Below are 27,387 nucleotides of genomic sequence, written 5' to 3'. Positions count from 1 at the left end.
CTGTAGCTCTTCCCACCTTGAGAGACCCATGTCCTCTCCGACTTCTTTTATTGTACTTATTTCCTATCAGGCAGCTCCTCTGATGACCCTGTGAGGCTAGAGGTTGTCCAGCCCTCAGCTGTATCTTCAGCTAAAGCTCACACACTGGATTCTTCTTTTTTCCAGCGTCTTCTCAGCTAGAGAGTGATTTGAGCACATGGGAGACACCCATCCGCTTGATAACAACAAAGGCGGAATTTTGCCCAAGGGGTGATATACAAAAGAAACAAAAAATGCAGTTGTAAGGCCCAAGGTTGCATAATAAATATTATGTTTGTTGTCACCTGGGGGTGCTTGATGCTTGAGTACAATACACCAGCTTGCATTTATAATAAAGGGATTTCACATGTTATAGCCAGAAAAAGCTAAATTAGCTGCTTGATTAACTAACTAATTTAGCCAATTTTCTTGTGTTCATTTTAATGTAGTTAAATATATAGCTAGGTTAGAGAAATAACTACTATGGTCTTAATGCTAGTCATAGTCATTGTTTAAATAATATTATGTGCATGTTGTTAGAGGACATAAGGATGCTTATCAGAAATTGTTCAGATAGAAAAATTAAGTTTCATGTACAGGTTTTTCTTTTGAGTTTATTCATATATAACATGAGTTTAATCATATATATATATATATATATATATATATATATATATATTCTGTTTTATAATTTATTGGCCACCTCTCACAGACAAGTTCATGTATCACTGATTTGCCTATCATGGTTTTCTGTAGATTAACTCCACTCATCTTACATCTAAAAAGTTTGCACTTAGCTATATCTTAAAGTGAAAGCAATGAAAAACTCGAGTGCTCAGAACATCCTTAGTCATTTTATGTGCTATGCACAGTCTCAACCAGTGACAAGAAATTTGAAAGACAATTTGAAACCACCTGCTAAACATCTCCATCCCAATATCGATGGATCTTTCAAAACATCTGTCGAATTAACAGTGGGTCATAGCACAGTACATCTCACTTTCCAAATGTTTTCCCAGAATACCCCCCATGGGGAAATATTGCGAATGACTGTTAATTGTGCATTTGTTGTGCCTTTACCGCTGCAAGCACTAGGTTGGATATTTTCAATTCAACTTAAAAAAGAGATTAAACTAATGCTCCATTTGCTCACCAGACTGTATCGTCTATAATTGTATAGCATAATTTTTACTTAAATTGTGCCTTATAGCCTTTTTTTTTAATTTGCTGTGCTAACAGCTCTGGTGGGAAGAATTTTAAATGTTCAAATGTCTGCAAATATCTTTGCAGCTGCCTATAACTGTGTCTCTAGAGCACCTTTATGTCGCCAGCCTCTTCTTTTGCAATTTTTTTTCTAGTATGTATTGGAATCTAATAACTGTTTTACATTTTGATTCTCACAGGGGTGCCACATGGCTCAGTGCTGGGTCATTAAGAGCAGTGCTGTATTGAAACGCCATGGAAAATTATAAAAATATATAAATTACATTTCTATGGCGATGATTCAGTTTAACTAATCATATACACTGGAAGGTAAAATGTCCATAAATATCTAAGCAATTATTTTGGAGACAGTCGAAACTGAATTGCAAACTCAGAAAGTTTCCTATTAAAGGAAATTCCATTGATACTGTATGAGTGTTCTGTCCTCAGGCCTTAACACTTTTAAAGGATTTAATTCAGCTTTGCAAAATTTATTAATAAATTAGGTGTCCCTTTATACGTACCACAGCCTATTTTTTGGTTCACTCATTTCTCAATTTATGGTGTGCATCTGTGAATGAAATATATATATATATATATATATATATATATATATATATATGTCACGTTTCAGCAGGCAGGTGAGCAGGGAAGCAGGCGAGAGCCAAAATGACGGGTAATCAGGGTCTTTAATCCTTGACAGACAGACAGGTAGGGACATCTAACGGACAATACAATGCTGGATCTGGCATACATGGGGAGACGCGGACTAATATACACAGGACTAGGTAAACGGAACAGGCAACAGCTGGGCACAATCGGGGAAGCACACGTGGATAATGAGGGGGCGTGGCACACACTAGGAGCGGACGGAGCGGGGCGTGACTATATATATATATATATATATATATATATATATATATATATATTTTTTTTGCAAACTGAAGCCTGGTTCTTTCCTGTTTCTCATTAATGAAAAGCTTCTTCTTTGCTTTATGGGACTTTAGTCCTGCTTCTAGGAGCCTGATACCAACTATCTTAGCAATGCATTTCACAGCTGCACTTAATGCTTCCCATTCCTTTTGAAGGTCACTTGAGGTCATCATACATTTCATGAGAAACTGTTGGATAAGTTAATGGTCATCTCTGGCATTAGATAGTCGCTTCCGCCCTCTACCTGGCAGGTTTCTGGTCATTCCCAGTGTCTCCTGCTTCACCCTATTTCTGTGAACTGCTGTCTTAGAAATTTTGAACCTGGAAGCGACCTGCTGCTCAGCGTAACCCTCTGCCAGCAGAATCACGATTAAACCAGGATTTAAAAATGCAGATTTGTTTAAAAATATAGAGTGCTCTCTTATTTTTTTCTGTGGCTGTATATCTACAGTATCTGTTACAACTCCTAAAGTTTGTTATTTGTAATGTGGGATTTTCAACAAACACAAATTGCACATTTCCTGAGGTGCTTTCAAAGTTCTGCAGCGAGAATTGCAAAAACAAAAAACCATGAAATATTATTGCTATGCCAGCAGTATTCATATGTCTTTACTGACTTTCAGGACAGACTTCAAAATTGTACAGAAAGATCTGGTCCTGACTCCATTACTGTGTACAAGAGGTAAGAAACACTCTGATCACGCAATGAAATTCTCTTTGCAATCCTACAATAAACAAAACAGCCAGAACAGGCCCCCTAATTTACAGAACACTACACTGGCAAATGCTATGAAAACCCCACAGTCTCGGCATACAGCTCCACATGAAAGATCAACCATATTCTTTTCTTCATGTAGAGTCACTATGGCTGTTGCCTTTGTGGGAGTTTACATGTCTTTGATAACTATATCAATAATGTGTATGTACTCATTCAAAACAAGTATTTGTTGTTTCTGTCCTTCCATTGGTGGAGGTCCAGCAGGGCTTCAGAAACCCCTGCATACAGAGATGGGGAGTATTTTAATTACGTATATTTAAAATATGTATTTATTTATTTTTTGAGTATTTTGTAATTTGTGTTTTGCTGGACAGAAAAAAAAACAGATGTTACTTGTAACAATCCTTCGATACACTGTATTTTATGTACTTAAGGTATTAAAAATACATAATAAAATATATCATTTTATTTATTTATTTTCTGTCATTTTAAGAACCTTCATCCCCAGGGTTACAGTCTATCGCCGTCGTTTGCTGTAAATCACGTGACATCCTGCTGGGCCCAACTTGCTCGTGACCTTCGTTTTCCCATGACCGAAGATGCTGTTTTGGTGCTAGTTGCAAATTGCTTTAAGGTAAAGTATGTAGTAAAATGTACTATCAGATACTGCTCACTGAATATCATTATACCATAGAAAAATAGAGCAATCAGCAAACAGCAGTGCTGAGCTCTAGCACTTGTGAATGAACTTGCTAGCCTGCTAGGATACTAGTTAATTTCAACAGGCATGCCCAGGCAATGGCGTTCTGTGGTTTGTCATGTATGGAAGCCTTCATTAGTGATAAATCAGGCTAGCTATTTTTGTTCCTAAGGATAAAATTAATTTCACGCAGCTAAACGTAGGCATTGTTATATCCAGTGAGCCTGTGTAATAGGGAGAACCGACTGATGAACGTGACGTTCCATATTATCTGCGCGGTTCCTTTTTTGGAGCGTATATTTTAAAAAAATGTTTCTTCTTTGAGTTTGCGCATGTTTGGCACCCTGTTGTAAGAAAGCTGGAAATTCACCCATTATGATAATGTTAGAAAGCGTTGGTGTTCCTCCGTCCATGTGCACACGCACACACCAGCATCTCTGTCAGCCACCGCCACTAATTATGTGGGGAACATCGGATATAAATTAAGGGTGTAACGGGTATGGGACCGCAATTGCTGTACAAACGTTCATATTCGCGTATCGTGGTTCCGTGTCCCGGACCTCCTCCCGCCCCGCCCTGCTGCCGCGGGTGCAACCTGTGCAGCTCGATCACGTTCTTACTTGTTGCAAAATTCATTTTTCATTTCACAGTTAACACTATGTATATTTCGTAAAAATATTACACACATGTGAGAGCGTACAAATATGACTGTAATGCTACACGTATTTGTCGTGTACCTTTACTATTTGACATGTATTTTCAGTTTTTTCAAATTATCAATCACTTCTCTTTTAAATAAATAAAATTTCTCACACCAGTACTTTTTATTTTGTTACATTTCATGAGCAAGTATTTGCGATTTGTAACAAGATGCATATTTGTGCTCATTTCTGCACGAACACCACGTGCCATCGCGGCCACGTCGTTTCCAAACAACAATAGCGTTAAGTAATGTGAGGTTAGGGTTAAGGTTCCCAGAAATCATATTCTTTTCTATAGGAGTGATAAACATTAATTGCTATCTGCAATGCTTTATTAACTTTCATGAATTCATTTATCTGACGCTTTTATTAAAAGTGACTTACAGTAGAGGGACAGTTATAAGTTATGAGACTGCAGCCCACACCCCTTGTGTCGCTAGTGCAGTTCTATACTTGTCTTTAATTGCTACGCATCATGTCCTCCTGAGACCCCACCCATTCATTTATGTCCATTGTAGTGGACATTTTATTTTTGCATCTATCTTTTCACTGATGTTGGGAAACGTATTTATTCCTGTTGTGCACTAAAGAGGACATGCTGTGAAATTAAAAATAGAAATAAATTTGAAAAAAATCTAAATTGTAAGATGTCTTATTTCCTCCAAAGACAAATAACAGGACACTGTTATTTAATAATTGAAGGACACTTTTTTCCTTGGGTCTCAGGAGGATATACTTTTGCGTGATTTTCTAAATACTTCTTTGAGCGCCTTAGGAAGACTGCTTTGGGAAAGGTAGCATTTAAAAGTAAATTCAGGTATAAAGTGGTGTTAATTACACAGCTATTTAGCCAAAGGGAACCAGCGGTGCTGGGTTACTCATCACCATGGTAATCGGTCACCAATCCCATGCCAACAAACGCCAACAAGTAATGACTAGAAGTAAGTAGGACTAGCCGGGGGCATGCAGAGGATGACGAGGAACTGGGACTGTCAGTTCTTGTCCTCAAGTTTATTTTTTAATAATGCTGGTTGCACTTTAAGGTTCATGTTTGTGGTAACACTCCTCTGGGTAACTCCAGGCTCCAAGTGACCCCAGGATCACTCTGCTGTTCAGATCTTCCTTGAGAGAAACTGTTTCACAGAAATCAAGCTGTGGCTCTGTGGTGTTTCTGAGTCATGAAATTGAACCTACAAAAAAGAAATGTACAATTTAGCTCCTGGGTTTTTAAGTCTTTTGTTTTTTTCTTGCATTTTTCAAAACATTCATTTATTATTTTAAAAAATGATTAAGAAAATCCAAACGCATAAGCTACAGTATCTACATCAACATAAGTTTAAAGTAGATACTACAATGCCAATAACATTGGTTTCATAATAAGTACTAATACTAATTTCTCATACTATTTAATACATGTCATACAAAAGACACATTAATGTTGTACTAGCAAGGTGACTTTTTTCCTTTGACTTTGTGTTGTCCTTTGTCATATGCGCACAGTAGTCATGTAATATACTGGGCATTGTGGTGTTTTTTTGGGCTGTGGGGGCTTTGCCAGGCTTGAGTAAAGAGTAGGATCTGAGCAGGTGGAGCTCACTGTGGCCAAGCATGAGGGAGCCAGGACAGGAGGGGGCGGTTTGACCGGTGCGAGTGCATGGGCTCACGCGTGGACCACTTCCCATAGCCCTGCTCGCGGACACATTTCTCATGGACTGTTCCAGAAGCCCTCAGTGCCATCGGCAACGGGCAGATTCCAAAAAACACAACTGTGAGCCGCGTCTACTACAGACACACAAACACTGACACAGATACATACACACAAACACAGACACAGATACAAACACAGATACAGACACAGATACAAACACAGATACACACACACACAGACACAGATACACACACACACAGACAGATACAAACACAGATACACACACACAGACACAGATACAAACACACACACAGACACAGATACACACAGACACAGATACAGACACAGATACACACACACAAACACAGACACAGATACAAACACAGATACAGACACAGATACAAACACAGATACACACACACACAAACACTGACACAGATACACACAGACACAGATACACACACACACACACAGATACAAACACAGATACAAACACACACAGACACGGATACAAACACAGATACAGACACAGATACACACACACAAACACAGACACAGATACACACACACAAACACTGACACAGATACATACACAGACACAGATACAAACACACACACACAGACACAGATACACACAGACACAGATACAAACACAGATACACACACACAAACACAGACACAGATACACACACACAGACACTGACACAGACACACACACACATATACACACACAGATACAGACACACACACACACACACCTTTCAAAAAACGCCCCAGAAAAGCAGAGAGCTGATGAAAACCCCAGCATGAATGCGTAGAAGAGAGCTGATCCCTAGGCTTAAGCCCATCACAGAAGTAACTGTTTTGGGCCCCACGTTTCCCCAACCACTCAAGGCAGCCCAGGTGCTGAATTCCCCATCAGATTAGGCTCTCTTAAGTGCTCGAGAGGAAGCCCTCAATGAAATAAGTGGGACACCCAGTGTCCGTGAAACTCTTGCACGATCAGAGGAAGCTACCTGATTTTACAAGGGCACTGCAGTATGAAACTAACAGGCCCCTTATCGTCCACGAAAACAGGTCATAACTAGTCATATAATTAAAATGGTCTGAAACTAAAAAATACTTTTTTTGCAGGGGTACAGGAAATGCATGAAGTGATTTAATATAATTACTGTGACCAATTACTGTGGGATCAAATTAGTTTGGTAATGAGTGGCTATTTCGTAAAAAAAAAAAAAAAAAAAAAATCTGACATTTTATCTACATTTTCACAGGCTGCATTACATAAGGAAAGTTAGTCAGGAATAATAGTTTTACACACATTACTAAAAAGAGAGAATTTCAGGCTTTTATTATTGTTATTTGTCTAAATATTCTTGAGTCGTTTTTTTCCATGGAAACAAGCTTAACTCCTAACAATGATGCATGACATGCCGAATTCAAAGGATATTTCTCCCAGGGAGGCAAAACAGCAATTACTTCTTCAATAGATGTTTAATATTCAACCCAGCATTGCTTATCTCAGTCTTGCATGATAATTTGCAACAAAAAGCATAAAACACATTCTTAGTTCAGTCAGAATATGTGTTCCCTGAGAATGAACCACAGGCTACCAGACCGTTCCCAGCATGTACTGGGGACAAGTAACAGTGCTTTGCTCTGTGGTTCTGTGCTTGCTACACATTGCTGATTTCAAGGCTGTACTTGGCTTTGAACCGTCCCTGAGTGAAAACATAATCTATAACTGTGGTAATTACTTCTTTAGTATTGCCAGACATATTCTTCAGCCGATTTACAGAGAAGCAAACGCATATACATCTATACACCCCATCCGCGATATTCTCTGTCTCATGCTCTTTACATTCTTTGATCAGCGTCAAGCTCACTGTGACCCTGTACTGGATATGGAAGACAGATGGATGGTTTAAAATCAGAAAGAAAGCTCGAGGATCATTTGATCTTCCGAGTATGACTAAGACAGAATTACAAAACTGCATGAAACCTTAAAGAGACAAATCGGGAAGAGGAGATGATGCAAATGTACTCGGTAAAGCAAGTTCCCGGAAGAACATGGAGTCGCTGTGACTTATTATGCAGCAATTAGTCAATCTGAGGATGTTAAATCACATGTAGCATGTAAATGAAAACATAAATGCGAAATAAAAGAAAGGGCAGATGCAGTTTAGTTTGGGTGTTTCTGCTTGCCTTTGTCCTGCTGTAAGAAGATGATTTATTTTGTCTGTAATCTGGTTTGGCAGGGCAGAGTGAGCCTTCCCTGCACACGCTGTATTTATAGTCCGTGATGAGTCCCAGCGACCTGTCTCACAGCTGCCGAGGCTAGATAGGAGCTTCAAACCTCAGGCCCAGCCCCCCCCGCCCCAGCCCACACAACAGCACAGGGATCTTCAGAGCATCAGATGGGTCTTGGCCATTTTCGGTGATTTAAGTCGGGCAGAGGGTGTGTGAGCAGCTGTGGCCGGGCGCCTGCTCTCAGTCCCGCCACGGCCGGTCCTACCGGGGGAGATACGTCTACACACAGACTTGGGGAGCAGCACAGATACTTATCATGCTTCCTGCCCAAGCGAGTCGTTCCGCATCCTGCTGACCGCTGGCCGCCGACAACCTCCGAGGGCTAAGAGATCTCAAATTTGCTTTGGAGCTGGGTGTTATCGGAAGGGGGGCTTTGCTCTGGTATTAGTGTAACTGGGAAGCAGCGCACACACATATATCGGCATGAATTTAAAGTGGGGCTCATCCTGGAAACACCCAGTGGGTCTGGAGATTAGAGGCAGATTTAACTCAACTCAAATTCTCAATAGCAATGGCCGTCATATAACTGCCAGTGACGATCCCTGTTTGTCTTACTGGTGTTTAAATATATATAATAATATGATATAATATAATATCATTTCTACTATTTCTATTAATTTATACACATTTATGTTTATGTATTGTCTATACAAATATTGTTTGCTTACTAAGGGTACACCGACATACTGTATACAGATGTGGACAAATTTTTTGGTACCCTTCCACAAAAGAAATGAAATAATTTGAAACTGACCAAAGTTTGGCATCCCTTATTGTTTATTCCATATTCTACACAAATCAGACTTTGCTTTTGATTATTGATTCAGGTGAATATTTTATATATTTAAACAAATGAAAATGGCACGGACAAAAAAAGATGGTACCCTTAATATTTTGTGTCACCATGTTTCGCAGCAATCACTGCCAACAAGCGATCTCTGTACTTCACAATGAACGTCTACATTTGCCAGCAGGTAGTTTGGCCCACTCTTCCTAAGCTTACTTCCCAAGCTGTCTCAAGTTTGAAGGGTGGCGTCTCCACACTGCATTTTTCAGATCTTTCCATAGATGTTCAATAGGACTAAGATCTGGGCTCATGGAGGGCCATTTAAGAATAGTCCAGTGTTTTTTTTCTCCGCTATTTTAGAGTGCTTTTAGCTATATATTTTGGGTCATTATCCTGTTGGAGGACCCATGACCTGCGACTGAGGCTGAGCTTTCTGACACTGGGCAATATGTTTAGCTCCAGGATGCCTTGGTAGTCTTGAGACTTCATTGTGTCCTGCACAGATTCAAGGTTCCCTGTGCCAGATGCAGCAAAGCAGCCCCAAAACAAACCCGAGCCCCCTCCATGTTTCTCAGTAGGTATGGTGTTCTTTTCTTTTAAAGCTTAATTTTCCCTTCTGTAAACATAGAGCTGGTGTGACTGGCCAAAAAGCTCCAGTTTTGGCTCATCAGTCCAAAGGACATTCTCCAAGATACTTTGGGGCTTGTGAACATGCATTTTGGCTAATTCCACTCTGGGTTTCTTATAATATTTCTGTCAATAGTGGAGCCCCCCTGTGTCTTCTTCCATGGAGCCCATTATTGTTCAAAATGCGATGGATGGTGCAATCAGAAAGTGACACACCTTGACCTTGGAGCTCAGCTTGAATGGTTTTGGATGGTTTCCTTGGCTCGTTTTCTACCATCCGTTGATCATTTTGATCAACCTGGGGTTGCATGTCCTCTTGCGTCCATGTCCGTGTTGCCAGGTTGGCTACAGTCCCGTGAACCTTACGGTTTTTAATAATATTGGCAACTGTGGTCACAGGAACAGGAAGCTGCTTGGGGAGATGGTCTGATAGCCTTTACCTTTAACATCTATAATCTTCTTTCTGAGCTCCTCACCTTTGCTTTCTCTGGTCCATGTTCAGTGTGGTGCACACAATAATATCAAACACAGTAGCAGGTTATTTCCCTTTAAATAGGCTAAATGGCTGAGGAAAAGCTTGAATGCACCTGTGATACTAATCAAGGTTCAACACTTAGTTTGAAACATAACTATAATGCAAAGATAAATACAGACGCTCTTTTACTTACGAACATTCAACTTACAAACTTTCAGACATATTGATGAAGAGGACTGAAAGTCCAAATTGTGTTCGTTGGGCTCCCGTTTCCTGTCTGCAACATCCATTTTTTTTTGGCTCGCCAGTTCTGCCTAGTATGACTTCTGGTCGCTACTCCTGCCGCGCAGCAGCGTAGCGTGCGGACTCCCAGCATCCTAGTTCTTTTTACTTGTGTATACCCTTAAAATGATGTTGAATCATTTTACGGCTGTTTGGAACGTAACTCGTTCGTAAGTAGAGGAGTGTCTGTAGCCTCTTTAGGGGTACCTGCAAAGCTGTCCATATTATTTTGGCATATCTTTATTAAATAAACAAAAAATCATTTATTTTCACCATTTTATTGGTTTGTCACATACTAAAGGCATGCAGGTATACATCAGACAATTGCTTATAGTTGAATCACTTTTCAGGAGAAATGAAGCATTGTTTCAATGAGCTGTAAGGGTACCAACATTTGTCCATGCCTGTCTGTTTGTCTGTATTTGCACGTATATAAGCTTTCGGCTTATATATGAGTGTCAGGCAATATATATATACACACACACACACACACACACACACACACACACACCCCCCCCCCCCTTTGTTCCCATGAGTTCACACTGACCCATGTTTGAAAGCCTCAACTGGGTCCCCGGGACCCTCAAGTGAGCTAAGGGGATACACACACACACACACACACACAAACACATGTTGGTGTGCCAATCTAAATGGGGACTGCCCATCCAATTCTGTGGAAAGACACCCTAATCCAAGTCACGACACCCTTAACCTCTATCCATCCCTAACCTTAACCATAAGTAACCAACCCAAATACAAGACTTTTGGTGTTTTTACTTTTTTTATTGCATTCACAGATTTTTATAAAACTGAGGTTATCCAAATGGGGACCTCAAAAGATGTCCCCAAAAGTAGGGAAATTTCAGGTTTTACTACACTTGGGGGACAATTTGGCTACGTTCCCACTGCCATGCTGAAGTGACTCAAATCGGATTTTTTGCCTTAATGTGACACGGATCTGATCTTTTCAGGGCTGTGTGGACACGCAAATCTGATCTTTTCAAATCAGATTTGTGTCACTTTCATATGTGGTACTAATTAAATCTGATACGTATCCGATTCGCGGCTGAATGTGACGCTCAGATGGGAATTCATGTGGCTTATTGCTTATACACATGCGCTGACATCATCAGCCTGCACCGGCAGCGCGGGAAGGTAAAAATGGGGGAGAGCTGCGATAACAGTCAGTGGAAAGATGGAGAAGTTGGGGATTTAATTGATATTTGGGGAAATTAATCTGTTCAAGCTAAACTGGAAGGAACCTATCGTAATAGAGTAGTAATTGAAATAATTGCCAAAGAAATGGCACAGCACGAACGTGGCTACAATGCCAAAGAAAAATAAAGAACCCGAAGTCAAAGTTTAAGGAGGCAAAAGACTCGAATCAGCGCAGTGGTCATGGCCGCACAACGTGCCAATTTTACGACCAGCTTTATACCCGTGTAAAAACTTATCAGTGTGTGCATGCGTGACGTTTCGGAGGGCTGATGCGTTCACATTACAGTCAGATACAGGTCACTTGTACTTATGAATGTGAACCGTCAAGATAGACAAATCCGATCTGAGCAAAAAATCATAATTGAACGATATGGCTGGCAGTGTGAACGCAGCCTTTGGTCCTCAAATGTGGTCTATGCAAACCCACACACACACATTTAGATCTTACATTGAAGAATGTAAGAACTTACATTGTATCTAAACATTGAGAATGTCTGAGAGGTGAGTAGAGTCACTTTTACTGACTATACAGTATAACCACGAGGACGTGCAAACTAGGAACCACCCACAGAGTCATGTCCTCCAACCCACCGGCCTTCGAATATAGAATTAATCACACATACGAGCCATTTTATATATCTTAAATACCATTTCTGTTTAGTGTCTCATGGTGAGGTATTGTGAGTCTTTCCTGATTGACAGAGGTAGATTGTTCGGATCCAGAAAGCAAGAATCCAGACCAAAAATTTGTTTCAACCAGCCTGTTGATTCTCTGTGACTGTGATTCTTTATACGCAACTGGTTGGTTGAAACAAAATCTTGGTCCATACACTTTCTAGACCTGACCTATCCATTTCCGCTTACCAAGCATTGTCCCAGTATCTACTTCACACATCTTTTGTATATTTTGAACCCTTTCTTGTGGTTCCTGTCTTTGTCTTATGGCTTGTGGTCTGGTTTGGTACCGGTTAGAATACAGACCTCTGCCTGTCATTATTTCCAGATTTTGTATTATGCTTATAAACAGAAATGGATCTTCCTGCACATAGACCTCGACTCAGTTTCTTGCACATACAACCTTGGAAGCAAGTTGCCACGGTGCTGAACCACTGCAGCAACCTAATAAACTCTGATTTTCTTTATTCACTGTCAAACAATTCTGACCCATCCGGAGAAAGAACTAAGAAAACTGCAACGTAACCTGCAGAATGAGACATGCAACACAATGCTTTCCCGTGGAATGAGACCTGTGTTGACGACAATTCTCTGGCCAGTGCAAGGTAGACTTTGATTTCACGCCAGATGAACCTCTGGTGATGATTGCACATGTCCATCATCATAGGAGACAGGAGGAGATTGTGAGTATGTGGTGGCTCTACGTGACCCGGAAATAAAATGTGGAACAAAAAAAAAAAAAAACAGGATGAGTGTTCCTTCCATCACCTAGTTGATGAGGGATGCAAGGATATTCGTATATTCTTCATTTCCCCCAGTGTCTGCAAGTGTTGAGGAGTGGGCAGGTCCCTGTTTTAAAAAATGATTCGACTGATTTTTATGGAAATGCGTAATGTCCAATCAGTCTGCATTCATCACTGCCTCCATCGTGGAGGACAACCGTCTGGGAGAGTTGAGGCCGGCCAGCGCGATGTACTTGGTGAGGCAGTGAGATCCCCTTTGGTGCAGACAGAAATGCAAGGCAGTGGTGTACCATTAATTTGGGATCACTCTCACATCACAACAAACACCTGATTACACCTGATTATCAGACAGCCAGTATTGCATCATATGTTCATATCCCGCCCATCTCCTTTAAGTTATGAGTAACCATAAGTGAATAAATCATATGAAGAGTAAACAAGACAAGCTTACCATGCAAAACAATATAAATGCATATTATGTATATGGTTACAGATTATTAGATGGCTAATTTTACAAACCTTTTCCCCTTTTATGGGATTTTACCTTACTTGCCTACATTAGCCATATAAAGTCATAGGTCAGGAGCCTTTTACTTTCTGAGTTGTCAGAGATAATTAGATCGCAGCGCAGTAGTTAAGCCCGACTTTTAAATGCTAAACTTTAATGTAAACTCCTTTCTTATAGCCTGTTCTCCTTTTTCGCTGCCTTATAAGACAGAGCAGTCACCCTTACTGTACAATACTGTAATCATCCCCTACTGTATCGTCTGAGCTTTGCGGTGCGCAATGGTGGGGTCCAGTCGCCGAGCGGCATCTCGTCTCCAGCACGATGAAACGTGGCTCGGTTTCAGAAACTATGTTCCCCCCCCCAGACGATAGCACAGAAATGGCTTACCACCCAATTTTTCAGGCACTTTATGGATTTCACCCTATCTTACTGTAACAGGACCCAGTATTACACTTTGTTGGCCATAAATATTGCACTTTTAGCCACCACGCCAAGATAATTGATATAGAAAGCTTCTAATTAGCCTGGAGCGGGCCTAATTAGGCTGCATACGTTAAATTTATTCCAGCAACCATTAAATGTGATCTGTGTTGACCTCGGGTATGAATGAACTTCAGATGAAATTTGCAATGAAATTTTGTGTAGAGATATTTTCTTCCAGGAACATTGTGTTTTGGTAAAAATGCCCATGTGAGAATGACTGAAGTCCATGTTTGCATTTGTGATTCAAGTGCCAATCTGTCAGTTTTGGAAAATATAAAAAAAATGTTTATGTTCCATTGTGATTCAATTGGATTTTACCACAATATATTCAATTAAAAAACAAAAAAAAAAAAGGCAAATATTTTACAAATTCAGAAGGTTTAATGTAACAAAAAATAGTTGAAATAGTTGCCACTCTTTTCTGAAACCCCATAACTGCGATGGTAACAAATGGTACTTGAGCTGTGTATGAAATGAAAAGTGTTCTGTCCTCTTTTTTTGGACTTTATCTTCTTATGAAAATAGAATTATGAGACACATTGCGTAACGAATTTAGGTAAACAGTACATGAGAATCAGGCTGGGAGGTGGCTCAGTGGATAGCTCTGTGACCGCCCACCTACAGTATAGGTCGGTGGGTTTGATTCTCGTCTCCTATGTTTTGTCTTTATTATTAAGCTTTTTTATCCTGAAGTCCAAAGACTTGCTATTTAGGCAAACTAATATCTCTAAACTGTCTATAATTTGCAGTGGTGTGTGATGGACAGGCATCCTGTGAAGAACGTCTCCTGCCTGGTGATGGGCTCTAGACTTTGCACAGCCCTGCCTTGAATAAGCAGTTATGGAAGATGGATGGAGAAAGGGAAACGTTCTCACTCTCTGAGGAGTTATAAGTTCTTTCATAAAACACTACGGCAGGCCGTTAAGTAAAGGTCATGCTGGTGTTTTGGGTAGAGGTACAGGACGGTGAGGCATACCTAAACACAAGTCTATTAAAGAAATAAGACAAAATGGAACAAGGCTCACCTAATGACCCAAACAAAACAGTGTCTAAAAGTGAACTCAATGAATATTTAAATCACCCATAAAGCACAAAGAACACAGCAAGCTTAAATCACTTATCTCAAACCTCATGATGCCGGATCTTTGCAGGTACATTCTCCCTGCCCCCGGAATCTACTGAGCTGACCTCTTTCTAACCCTGCCAAGGCAATCAATCCGATCAGGGCCACATACCCTTCACTACTTAATGCATGGGGCTGGTGATCAATTGTAGTGGTAATGAAGGAGCTCACCTAACTAAAGCCTAGCCCTGCATCAGCACCTCCCACTGCTTTTTAACATTATAATACCCACAAAAAATGAGACATAAATAACCACACATATCCATCCATCGTCCAACCACTTTCGCTGGACAGAGTCACAGGACCCTGCACCCTATAAGAACATAAGAACTATCTCAGACAACATAGGAGACAAGGCAGAGCTACACCCAGAACTGGATGCCAGTCCATCATAGGGTACGTACACACACCATGGGCAATTTCGAGGTGCTGATTGCCTGTCTTTGGACTGCAGGGGAAAGCCCACACACAGAAGATGCAAATTCTGTGTATACACACAGCAGAGGTCAGGTTTGAGCCCTCAGCCCAGGAGACAACATGTCTACCCAGCAACCTGATCAGACCATATATCTCCATCAAAACTTACTGCAGGATGACTTAGCAGTTATTCAGCATCATACATGCTCTTTGCTGGATAAAAAAAGAAAAAAAAAACATCTTCTGTGCATTTTGAATTAAAAATGCATTTTAAAACCGCATTGTTTTGGAAAAAATGTTTCAGCAAAGCTGGGTTACTCCATTTATGCTGTACATACATTGATAGTGTATGGTAATCCCGTAAATAAACTGGAATGAAGTGAAGATTTACCAAGCCTCGGTTCAAAGGAATCTTTTTACACAGGTCAACTGCCACATGATTTTATTGGTGGTGTTGGTCAGGTGCTTTAACAATAGATATAGGAGTATTATGTTGGTGATAATGATGATAAAATGACAATAACAGCAATAAAACTACGATGTCCATTTAATTTACAACATATAAGAACGGGAAAAAGAATCTCCAGTACAGTCATGTCAATATTCACAGTTCAACTTATTGGTTGCTGAATGAGATGCATTCTTTGTTCTTTACTGCTGATAATTCTCTGGCCCTGTTAAAAAGAAAGAAATAATGGAATGAGAATGTGTACAATGGCTGATTAATTAGTTTCAGTACCTTTCGATTCTACTTAAATGGCTCAATATTTAATTAAGGAATGAAGAGTTGCTGAATTTGATTAGAAATGAAGAGCCAACAGATATTCCATTGAGTTTACTCTTATGTTGGGGAGTAGTTTACAAAGATATTTGCTATACTCAATGTCCAACATGAATTTTAAAAAGGAGATGCTGAATTAAATATGTAAAATTTACAATATGCATTTTTGGGCTGCATTGTGGAGTCATAGGAATGCGTTGAAGTGTCAGTTGAGGCAGATGGAATCTGCAACAAAATTGATCTATGTTAAGGCAGAAAGTTTAGAGAGTATTGTAGTGTTCCTGTCGCTATATGGCTGTAAAATGCTGCTTAAAGAAAAGCATGCTGGGAGTGTAACAGGTAATATTTAGCATAATTACATGTGTTAGACATTTTCTTGCTTTGTTTAATGTCAGTTTTCTCCCTGGCGCTTGTGGTGGAGCAGCACGTGTAAGTAGCTATTTTTTGGGGGTAAAGTTTAAGTATACTGTTGGGGAAAGCATTGGCAGAGGAGTAGTACTCGGTGGGTTTTCAGTAAGCAAGGTGATTGAGTGTGTTTTACTACATTCTTTTGTTGTGTTAAACTATACTATACTTTCAGCGGCATTGACTTTGTAGATGCCACAGAGTATTGGGGACTGATCAGTTTATTGTCTCTGACTAAGTATAAGCATTTTATCCACTGTGAAATGGTCAGTGGGTTAAGCACTGCAAACTGGTTTTGCGGCACAAGTCACCAGTGTTTGAAAAGCAAAGACAAAGAGCAGCAATTCTGGTTTTATTATTATTATTAATCCAGTTGAGCTCTCTATTAATCACTGAGTAGATGAATGCTGCTATTCAAATTAAACTCTGATGTGCCTAAAATCCTGTTACCCACAGTCAGTTTGGCCAAGGAATATGTTTCATGGTGAAAGGCCTTGGAAGTTGGAGAGCAATTACAATAATTTATTATTTATGGTTGAGAAGGTCCATTACACACTTCTTCATACATGCTGTACAATCCGTTCTGCTAGGAAAAGATGCTACTATACTTTATGTCCTAGACATGATTCATTACAATGTTTTTGAAATTTTAGTAAAATGTCATTTTTTTTATGTGAAGGATATCCATCCTCCATAACTGCTTATCCAGTATTGGGTTAAGATTATCCTGGACTCATCAAACAAAACACGAGGTACGAACTCCCAAGCTGGGATGACAGTTTAAAGCAGTCCTTGGGTCCCCAGCAGATTATGTTTTTGCTCCCTCCCAGTCTCAGCACACCTGAACCAAACAATCACGAGCAACAAAAACCTGCTACAGGTGTGTTGAGAACTGGGAGGGAGCAAAAATGTGTTCTGTCTGCAGGTCCCAGAGGGCTGGGTTGGGAAACACTCTCATAAAGGATCTGAATGATATATCCCACTACATTAAGCCCAGTACTTAATTGTTTATCATATGAATTTTGTAGAAAAAAATACCATGGGTTTCTAAGAGAGTGTATATATATAGCATCCATTCATGCTGTTGGTCAGCATTTTGCAGTGTGAGTTTGTGTACTTATGAGATATGTGTTTCTGGTTTCATGTAAAGGAGTCATGAGCTAAACTAACAAGCAAGTTAATGATTAGTTAAATGAATAAATATCATTCATTATAGACCGTCTCGCAAGACTTCATTGGGAGTCTGCGTACGGCACACTTCGCCCGCTTAATCACCGAGGTCACTTTTTTTTTTTGTAAAATTAACATCCTCCCCGCAGCTAAGCACACCGTTTGACTGGGAATTAGCGCGCCACTTGGAATGCATAGACAGTGGGGCATTGGCCCAGCTTCAAGAAGACAAACGAGCGGATTTGCGCTTCAGCATCTTTTGGGGGCAGGAGTTTTAATTACAGCCGCTTGCGTCGGCAGCCACTAACGGCCTGCCTGTGGTCTAGGCCGCAAGATGACAGATGACAGGCCTGACTGAGACTGACAAGGACAAACAGCGGCTGGGGGGGGGTATATCCTGGCTGCTGTTGCTATCTCACACACCTGCTCGAGGTGTGTAACATAATATTCCACGTATCATGATCCTACCCATAAATCTCATGTTCTTGCATTGCTGCTTTTTTTTTTTTTGCAAGGCTGGCTGTGATTTATGGAAGGGCCCTTCACGGCAGCACTGATTTCCTATTGTAATATCAGCATGCATGGTTTTTGTTTACGACCCTTTGTTTATGTGTGGAGGTACAGCCAGAGGTATTATCTTCAATATGGGATTTTTCTCGGCAATTAATGTGTTTGAGGCTCCTGGTTTTCGCTGAGCTCACAAAATAAATAAAATGCATTACAGACTGCTGCAAAATCACAAGTAGTTCACGCCTGAATCGTCAAATCAGGCGGCGTAATGTAACTGAGATGAGAGCGAGTAGGGGAGAATTAAAAGGCCATTAAAAAAAAGTGTTTAAAAGATGTGGCCTGTAAAAATTTAGCTATTATGCTACTAATGTTGAATGTTTATTTGTGAATTAGATTGTACAATGTTCTGCTATAAGCGTGAAATAAAGTCAAATTCAGTTCAGGCAATCACAGAGTTGCTTGGATCCTGTTCGCTTTGCAGTATACATCTGTCTGCCATAACATTAACACCACCTAGTTAATATTGTGTAGGTTCCCCATGTGCCGCCAGAGCAGCTCTGACCCTCTGAGGCATGGACTCCACATGACCTCTGAAGGTGTCCTGTAGTATCTGGCACCTAGATGTCAGCAGCAGATCCTTTAAGTCCTGCAAGTTGCAAGGTGGGGCCTCCATAGATTGGACTTGTTTGTCCAGCACATCCCACAGATTCTCTGTCAGATTGAGATCTGGGGAATTTGGAGGCCAAGTCAACACATTGAACTCCTAACCCTCAAACCATTCCTGAAATTTTGCACTGTGTCTGCGCACATTATCCTGCTGAAAGAGGTCACTGCTTTTGGAGAATACCGTTGCCATGAAGGGGTGTACTTGGTCTGCAGCAATGTTTAGGTATGCCTATGTGGTATGTATCACAGTAACATCCACATGAATGCCCAGACCCAAGGTTTCCCAGCAGAACATTGCCCAAGCCATTACACTGCCTCTGCTGGCTTGCCTTCTTCCCATAGTGCATCAAGGTGCCATCTCAGGGTAATAATATTTATCTTAGGTAAGTTCTCTAAATTATGCTATTCCTAATTTGAAAACAGAGATGGCATATTTACAGTGAAATTAGGCCTTAATAATTTAATGTTCAATACTGTTAAATTTGTTATGAAAGTAAACATGCAGAATCCTCACAGTCTGATAGTAACCTGCTTACTTTTATCATACAAATTTGTCATTGGTCAGGTCAGTGCAGTGTAAAACTGCAGTGTGAGCATGTGTAGCACTGAGCCGTGTACAATAAGACAGGCAGACAACTGCGGAACCGACTCTGCTGATGTCCGCTTGCCGCAGCAGTAAATAAATATTTAAATATAAATTTAAATATAGAGAATGGTACATTACTTTGTTAATAGTACAATTTGCCAAGTCTACAGATTTGTACATTACCAGTTATGCAAATAAATATGCACAACACATAGCTTAGTAACAGCTGATGTACGTGCATGGCTAGTTTTAAAATTGCTGAATTTGAATGCTTTGCAGCTCTATAGATAATAGGTTTTGTTTCTGTTATTCTTCCCCCCCCCCCCTACACACAGAGAGCTACTCTTCAGATCATTTTTTTTTAATAGTTACAGGTCAGGCACGTAGCCACATAGTAAAATTTCAGGTTTGAAAATATGCTGCCAGTTACAGAAATTATAAGGTTGAACCCCCCCCCCCCTTTAATTTAGCTTCCACCCCAGAATTTATTTTAGGTTACAGACCTGCTAAGGTTAACATGCTAAACAATGTCAGCTGTATGCATAAGAAAAGAAATCAAATTAATTTTTTAAATAATTTGTATTCTACATTGTATGCAGCTAATAAAAGAGTAGCAAACAACAAGGGGACTTGTCGATAAAGATGGTGAAACCTAAAATGGGTATATTTTTTCCTTTTCGTTAACTTGCTTCTCCGTTTTAGGGCAATGGTGATCTGGATTCTTTCCCAGTTTCACAGCTACGTTCAAATGCGGAAATTCAGCTAAACGGCACGTCTGTTTGGTAAGAGTAAACAGAGAACCCAGGGGAAGCTTACACTGATGGGAAGGAAATGTAAGGCATGTGTACAATACACACACACACACACACACACACACACACACACACAGGGCCTGGTCCACACCAGCAAATGCAAAACACGGGCGATGGAGACCCACAGTAGGAATGGAAACCCACAGTAGGAAAGGGGTTTTCTACACCTTGTGATGTATGTTCAGGTCATGTGAGACACCTGTAATTGCCAGACCTTCCTGACAAGTCCCCTCTTTCAGTTCCTCTGAGAAGAACACAAACATTAAAGGAGATTCAATAAATCTGTTGTTTTTTTTTTTTTAATATTTATTACTACAACCCTCTGTCATCTCAGAAATAAAACAGTACAGCAAAAGGGTAAAAAAAAAAAAGATGTAGAGGATTTCACTGTTCTCTGTGTATAAGAAGTGTTTATGTGATCGAGGTACTAAAAGTTTGATTTTATTTATGACAAATGTTATAAATGGCATTGTTGGAAATGTGCATGGCAAAATCACTTTATCATGTTGACAGGTTTATAACTGCCATTTTTCCAAAAAGTAGCAGCGACATGGTTAGCCATTAGAGACAATTATCAGCTTTCCCACATTTCCGCAAGATTAATAGGTGGTAATTGCAGTTTTATTGACTGTGTTTCATTTAGACTTGTCGTGTGTTTATTGCTGGAGCTAATACCTCTAAATGAGATCTGAAGAAAACAGCACACAGTAAAGGACGACTACTGATTGCAAAGACAGCGCTTACAATTTTGACTGATGCCCAAGATGTGTTTTCCTGCTGCTGCCCGGGATGATGCAATGATTACATTGATTTTTTTTGTTCTCTTTTCCTGGAGAATCTTTGTTTACATTTGTACACTACACCCATTTGTACTGATGGATGTTTTCATGCCGGGAATTCAGGTTAGCTGCCAATCACAAAGGTACAATAGCTAAACCTCTTCCTGGGGTCTGAACGGCAACTTTTTTTGTTTACAGACTCTTGGCATCTGTACTACCCGAAGGTTAATATGTTGGCTTGAAAAAGCCAATATACTGTTATTCTTTTTCAGCTTATTATTATTATTATTATTATTCTCTGTCCTAGTTTTTGAAACTCTTCTCCTCCTACAGTTTTAAGACTGCAACCATCAAACTTTCCAAAGCTGTGTTGGGAGTGTGCTTTTATAGGCTCTCGCATCTTCCATCATTTTAGGAGGTCCTGCTGAACACCCCATTTCCCCCATTGATTTATACGTGAAGAATTTTTTAATTGCTGCCCTTCTCACAGCTTCTAAGCTAAACCCACCAAACTTGAGTCACACAGTCATGGGGTCACACTAAAGCAAGTGATGAAATTTGGTGGATGTCTACGATCCAGGGTCCTCTCCTGCACCCAATCAAGCTTCATCCAATCAGAAAACAGGTACAGTAAAACCCTGTTATAGCGGACTTGCATATAATGGAATATCGTCTAAAACAGACGAGGTCCGCTAGTCCAGGCCGCGCACCTTTAAGAACATGCAGAAAAAGCATCAGATATAGCGGACTCGCATATAATGGAATTTCGCTTATAACGGACAAACAATTTGGTCCGCAGAGCCGCTTTTAGCTGTAGTTTTGTTCGGCTATAACGGACATACAGGCTCCACCTACAAGGCGCGTGGCGTGCCGGTGATATCCAGCGCAGATACAGAGTCGGGATTATTAATAGTCATGCATCTGCTCAGGTAAAGTTGGATTACTACAGTACATGTACAATATAATAATCTATACCACAAGTGTGTCTGCTGGGGTGTGGCATGAGTAAATGGTGTCCTGCAGTTGTGTTCTGGGCATACAGCAACTCTGGATATAACAGACTTTGGATATAACAGACTGTTTTGCCAGGTCCCTTGAAGTCCGTTATAACTGGATTTTACTGTATATGGAAAATCTGTCAATGTCATGATTAACGGGACAAAGATGTCTTCTGCCATTCTAGACAAACTTAAACTGCTGCCATTATTGCACTTCTGATGGCACGATCCCCAAACATTGCACTGTTGGTCAGTGGGTGACTGTGATTTAAGCTTCAAGAAGTGGGCAGAGCCTGCAACAGCCAATTAGAATTCACACATTGACTTTAATGGGAAAATTTTAACTGCTGCCATCGTCACACTTCTGATGGCAGGATTCCCAAACTTTCCACAGTTAGTCAATGGGTGTCTGTGCCTAAAGGTTTGGAAAAGTGGGTGGAGCTTCCCACAGCCAATCAGATTTCACCCGTTGACTTCAATGGGAAAATTTAGACAACAATAGAAAACAAAAGCAGTTTTTTCCCCCAAGAAAATCAGTTATTTGTGAACTTTGAACATCCTGGTGAGATACTGTCTGCAATTTTTTTTTTTTTTACTTTATTACTACATTTATTTCCCCCAGTGATTCCAAGTCCATTATTCCAACTTTTTTTTAGGTACTTGAGGCAGATGAGCCATCGACAACATCCCCATTGTGTGTCCAGGAGTACAGAGAGGCCTGTCGTCTCTCCTGTTCTCTCATGGAGTAACTTCAAGCTCAGCACAATGGCTCTGCATCTGGGTCATTCGGCCTGGCTGGCACACAGAACAAAGGGCTTTCATTCATGGATGAAACATAACTATGGCTGCAGGGATGGGAGATGGGACATGGCAGAACACTTAAAAGATTATGTGCCTTTTTAACTACTTAAATAAATCACTCTGTGGCCTTGAAAAGACGTTTTTAGACAACTGCATGGCATTAAACAGCTGCTCAGCAGGGACAGATTAGGACCAATAATACCCCGTAACTGTAAATAACAAAAGAACGACTTCTGACCCCATCGGAACAATCCACAACTAACCCTTTTTAGATGCTCTAATCAGTTTTATTTTTTTATGCATGATCTTCTTTTCCCAGATAAACATTTAACAAAGATCCTGTTCCAGGGCATTATACCAAGAATGTCAGATCGACCCAAGAGCATCCTATTATATCTGACATTTACCACAAAATACACACAAAAAAATGCAATGCGGCCCATGTTACAAAAAAACCCACTGGTTAAGTTAAACCTTTTTAGTTACTCATTATGACAGAAATCCCCAGGAAAAAGCTGCCCCTCACTGTCAACAAAAAGATGATGTGCTAAGTTGTGATTCACACAACTAAGAGAGATACACAACTAAGAGATATTTAAATCTGAATATAACAATAAGATCTATAAATCTATTCCTTTAAACACTGCAACTGAATTCTCTAGGGTTGTTAGTAAGGCTAGAGTGTGGTTTTGTAAAGTGTGTCTTATTGCATCATATTAATTTGTGAGGAAAATTATGGACTCCAAGAAAATTAGACATGCACTGATGGATCATATAATAAAAACAAAAAAAAGCAGTTTTTCCCTCTCATTTCTGAAACTCTTGAGGATGCTGTTTCTGACTTTTTCACACAGAATAACCTTCTGAATCCTTATCAGTCTGGCTTCAAAGCTGAGCACTCCACCGAGATTACCCTGCTGATTGTTGTGGATGCCCTGCAATCTGGTAAGAGCTGCATTTAAATTACCTGTTATCATTCGGGTGGACTTAACTGCACACTTCTGCATGGTGAACCACCACGTACTTCTGTCCACCCTCTCGCCCCTTAGCATCACAGGGGCAGCTCTGTTTAATCATCAGGAGCATCCTTCCAAATGTCTTGGGAATAAGAGGTATCTAAGAGTGTCAGGTCACTGATGTGCTTCAAGGTTCAGATCCTGACCCCATTCTCTTTTCACTGAACACCAACTTTCTTGTTCTGGTCATCCAGTGTTTTTCTTATTTTTAGCACTATTGCACTGATAACTTCTAACTTTATCTGACCTTTCCTTCCAGTGGACATCGCATTCTCAGTCACAGTCCCATGTGCCACACTGACATCACATCCTGGATGGGGGATTGACATCACATCCTGGATGGGGGATTGACATCACATCCTGGATGGGGGATTGGCATCACATCCTGGATGGGGGATTGACATCACATCCTGGATGGGGGATTGACATCACATCCTGGATGGGGGATTGACATCACATCCTGGATGGGGGATTGACATCACATCCTGGATGGGGGATTGCCACCTCCAGGTGAACCCCTCAAAGACATCTTGTCCTCCCTGCTGACCCTACCATTCATTACTGTACAGCTTGGATCATCAACGTTGTCAAGGTCTGCTAGGAACACCAGGGTAACGATCGATGGCCAGCAATCCTTTACAGACCGCATTGCAGTCATCCTCTGATCTTGGAAATTTACCCTCTATAACACTGAGAAGATCAGAATGAACAGTTAACTCCTTGCCCAGGCATTTGTGCTCTCATGACTAAATGATTGTACCTCTTTAGTGATAGGGTGGCCAAAATATGCTGTGAAACTGCTGCATATGACTCAAAATGCAACAGCGCATGAGACATTCATTCCCTGTTGACTGCTCCATAGCAATGTTGCATATTTAACAGACACTTTTTATCCAAAGCAATGTACATTTGAAAAAACAGGGTCAGATTATCTCTGGAGAAATCGGGGTTAACTGTCTCTTAAGGGGTTAAGTTTAAAATATCTCCATTCTTTTGGATAATCAATATTTAGGGTGTACATTAGCCCAAACAATACACCAATGCAGTGGGAATGTCAGGAAACTCAATCAATAACTGACGTTCTCAAGAATGAGCATTTTCGACCCCTTGGTGTGCCGTTCTAGCAATTTAATTCCCTTAAAAAATAAAATGGAAAAATCATAGCGGCCAAACTACAGTTGGTATGGCATTCGTCATGCAGGGAGAACAAAAGTGGTTATGCATGTAATGGTGGTAGCACAAGAAACCAGAAGAAGCCAAAGTTGATTTGGATAAGTAACAGTAGACTGTCCACTTTGTTAAAATACTGTGAAACTTTGGATACTGAATATTGCACGACGAAGAAAAAGTGTTCAAGATACTGTATCAAAATGAACTGTTTTAAAGGCACCATGAAGCATGGGGGTATTACACAAATGTCCATCGAACCATGTTTCTGAAGGTCTACGTTCCTGAAGGTCTACCTTCCTGCAGAGTTCAGTTACAACAGAACACAAATAATTTCCCCCTGGGATCAATAACCTGTTATTTTATCTTACATTTGATCCGGATAATCAGTCTGCTTGATTACCTGGATCTGGTGTTGTGGATTTGAAGGGAAACTGAATCCATCATGCAGGCAGATGTCCAGGAATAGGGTGGATGACCACTGCTGTGGGGGTCTATAATGAAGAAAGTCTGTGAAGCTCTAATCCTCCTTTGAAACATGATCTGAATTACATTAAGTAAAGGAATTTTACTTGGAAAAGTTAAGTGAATGATTCTTTGGTAATACTTTACTTGACGGGACACAAATAATGTAGTATTACGCTATTACTTGTGTATTAATGAACCACAAACAAATTCTTTCTTACATACGGAGCTCATGTTCATTCATCATTAACAAATCGTGGCACATCATTTATCTCAAGTAGTTACTATATTTGTTACAATTGTTATTAATTCTGTGAACCTTTGTAAACTACTGAAAGAACGACTAAGGAACTACTGTAGGAACAAGTAATGAATAACAAGCAAAATACAGATCTCGTGTTTGTTCATCATTAATGAATCATGATGCATCTTTTATCTCAAGTAGCTACTATATTTGTTCATGATTTATACTTCAGTAGTAACTGAGTTACTACTAAATATGTGTACCCCCTCAAGTAAAGTGTTACCGATTTTTTCATTTGTTTTCAAAAACAACTGAATGTATCAGTTCACACACACATCTCCACCATATGTGTGCGCTTTCCCTCAGATAATGAATAAGACCTTTCAGTGTGGCTGATCCCTGGTGTTCGGTTATATCTGTAGTCTGCAGTGATGATGTGTCTTCCCGAGTTACCGAGTGTACCAAGTTAAAATGATCTTGCAATGTTAGTGACTGGTAACATCACAATGTTAATTATTGTTTTCTTCCACAGATACAGTAAAATCCCGTTGTAGTGGACTTGCTTGTAACGGAATATCGTCTATAACGGACGAGGTCCGCTGGTCCCGGCCGTGCGCTTTTACAAACATGCAGAAAAAGCATCGGATAGCGAACTCGCAACTTCGCTTATAGCGGACAAACAATTCGGTAGTTTTTTTCAGCTATAACGGACATGCAGGCTCCGCCTACAAGGCGTGTGGCGTGCCGGTGATTTCCAGGGCAGATACGTAGTCGGGATTATTAATAGTCACGCATCTGCTCAGGTAAAGTTGGATTACTACATGTACAATATAATAATCTATACCACAAGTGTGTCTGCTGGGGTGTGGCATGAGTAAATGGTGTCCTGTAGTTGTGTTCTGGGCATACAGCAACTCTGGAGACTTTGGATATAACAGTTTTGCCAGGTCCCTTGAAGTCCATTATAACAGGATTTTTCTGTATCCCATTGGTATTAATCATTAAAAAAATAGGCAGAGATATTATACAAATTTCTAAAAACTACTACTACTGTTACCAGTACCATTAATTAACTAGACATTATTATATTTAGCAAACAATTTTATCCAACATTATGAGCTTTTTTTGAGAATGTAGGATTGGCCAGTCCCAGGAGCAACTGGGGCTTAAGGGCCGTTTTCAACTGGGAAGTGACTTGGCTGACTCTGGAATTTGAGCCAGTGACCTTCTGAGCCCAGGAACAGTGTCCTAACTGCAGAGGCACACCCCCCCTCCCCACCAAAAAAGAGGGGAGTTAGATGAGAACAGCAACCAATGAATGTGCAATCTGAGCATTCACACCAGGGTCTCTCTTGCAGAGCAGGAAGGTCATCTCATCAGGCCTACCCGCTGTGAGTATTATATCCATGCCTTTCTAG

At 40.3% G+C, this 27,387-nt stretch overlaps 2 long non-coding RNA genes across 4 annotated transcripts in view; one reads left to right on the top strand and one right to left on the bottom strand.

Moving 5' to 3' along the window:
* The first annotated feature begins 3,449 nt into the window (after positions 1-3,449).
* Positions 3,450-25,669, top strand: LOC111835216 (uncharacterized). Its single transcript, XR_002836189.2, has 3 exons — positions 3,450-3,506; positions 20,390-20,469; positions 22,933-25,669. It is a non-coding gene; the product is annotated as an uncharacterized lncRNA (long non-coding RNA).
* The window catches only part of LOC140592290 (uncharacterized), a 95,898-nt gene continuing 72,880 nt past the window's right edge, over positions 4,370-27,387 (bottom strand). Inside the window, exons 3-4 of one of the 3 annotated variants that reach the window (XR_011992635.1) lie at positions 25,664-25,754; positions 15,826-16,243 (exon numbers count right to left, since the gene is read on the bottom strand). This is a non-coding gene — a long non-coding RNA (uncharacterized lncRNA). Of the gene's footprint in view, positions 5,464-15,825; positions 16,244-25,663; positions 25,755-27,387 lie in introns of those variants that run through there. The other 2 variants (XR_011992637.1, XR_011992638.1) reach the window with 2 other exon arrangements.

Source organism: Paramormyrops kingsleyae, chromosome 8 (assembly GCF_048594095.1).
Source record: "Paramormyrops kingsleyae isolate MSU_618 chromosome 8, PKINGS_0.4, whole genome shotgun sequence".
NCBI classification, from domain to species: domain Eukaryota; kingdom Metazoa; phylum Chordata; class Actinopteri; order Osteoglossiformes; family Mormyridae; genus Paramormyrops; species Paramormyrops kingsleyae.
This window is presented reverse-complemented; position numbering and strand designations above follow the sequence as displayed.